Source organism: Ornithorhynchus anatinus, chromosome 1, assembly GCF_004115215.2.
Source record: "Ornithorhynchus anatinus isolate Pmale09 chromosome 1, mOrnAna1.pri.v4, whole genome shotgun sequence".
Taxonomy (NCBI): domain Eukaryota; kingdom Metazoa; phylum Chordata; class Mammalia; order Monotremata; family Ornithorhynchidae; genus Ornithorhynchus; species Ornithorhynchus anatinus.
In genome coordinates, this window is record NC_041728.1 from 147,530,573 (window position 1) to 147,532,128 (window position 1,556).

Consider the following 1,556-nt stretch of genomic DNA (forward strand, 5'->3'; position numbering starts at 1 on the left):
AAGTTCTTTCCATTAAGACTCGCTGCTTCTCTATCCTTCCTATGGTGAAATGGCTTTAATATGATCAAATCATTGAGACAGGTAGAATAATTAATTATTGGAAAGCAACAAAGATAATGAGATGGCAACCACTTATGCATGCCTCTTTTCCTAGAAAACCCAATTAAGTAAAACCAAAGAAATTTGTATGTTTTTGAATTAATCTGTATGGATCTGTATTGTGGGTTGTTTTCGTGGTGTTATTAATCATCATGACATTAAGCGCTTACTACGTAGATACAAAATTATCAGATTGGTCACAGGCACTGCCCCATGCTCACAATCTAAAGATTTTACAAATTTGGAAACTAAGATCCACAAGGGTCTAATGATTTGATCGGCTTTCAGAAAGATGCTCATTCTCATCCTGAGCAGGGGGAGGGGAAACTACAACAAGCCTTGACAGAAAAGGAGGTGATAGCTGTAGGTTTCTAACCGCCACCAATCATTCACTGATTTTTCCTGAATACTACTTACTGGGTACCCTCTCAGGACCACACCTGCAGAGTTTCCAGTGCTCTACCAGTCTCGGCTATGGGAGGGAGAGTGAAGCAGAGGCCTAACCATTCCATTTCTAGCTTGGGCAGTGGCTAGCGAGTGGAAGGCAATCTGCTATGAGTCAAAAATCCCTTGTGCTGGGCAGCAGCGGTGTGGGAAAGGGTCGAGGGTGGAGACTCAAGTTTACTGCATATAAGGAGGCAATGGTAAACCACTTCCATAATTTTACCAAGAAAACTCTCTGGATAAACTACCAGAATGGCTGCAGGTGGAGGTGGGGCATTCTGGGAGAGATGTGTCCATGGAGTCGTTATGGGTCGGAAACGAGTCGACGGCATAAGACAAGACAAGACTTACTGGTTGCACAGCAGTGTCCTAAGTGCTTGGGAGAGGACAAAAGATAAAGTAAGACAGGATCCCCGTTCCCCGTCCTCGAGGAGTTTACATTCTAGCGGAGTCAGAAGCACTGAGCATACTAACTTTAGGCTCAAACAAGCCAACTATGGTGATGAATCTCTCAAAAAGAGGGTGACAATCAAATAATCAATCAGTCATATTTTTGAGCCCTTATTCGCGGGCAGAGCACTGGACTAAATGCTTGGGTGAGTACAATACAACAGCTGATAGACACGTTCCCCACCCACAAGGCGCTTACAATCTGAAGAAACACGACTCAGGTTCAAGACCATGAATAAAAATGTGTTGCAAAGCAAATTCCCACTTTGCCCTCATCCTGTCATCCCTCCTGAGAATGGTCATTTTGATATTTCCATATTAGACTTTAACCTAACAAATATAATGGTGCTTTCAAATGGCATAGTTAAACTTTTCGAAGGGCCTCAGTATAACAAAGCGGCTTTAAAATATACTTTAAACCATTGTTCGGTTCTTTTGCAAGCAAAGCTTCTGATGAATGCTAAAGTGTTCTTCACTTATTCTGCATTGTGACCCAACTCTTTCCATTTCTACATTTCATCCTCCATCCACAGCTCGCCACCACCACCAGAGAAGATGCACAG

The 1,556-nt window shown here is 42.7% G+C and overlaps 1 non-coding gene across 1 annotated transcript; it reads left to right on the forward strand.

Moving 5' to 3' along the window:
• Positions 1-521: 521 nt before the first annotated feature.
• Positions 522-659, forward strand: LOC114815482. Its single transcript, XR_003763260.1, has one exon. It is a non-coding gene; the product is annotated as a small nucleolar RNA SNORA7 (small nucleolar RNA).
• The last annotated feature ends 897 nt before the right edge of the window (positions 660-1,556 follow it).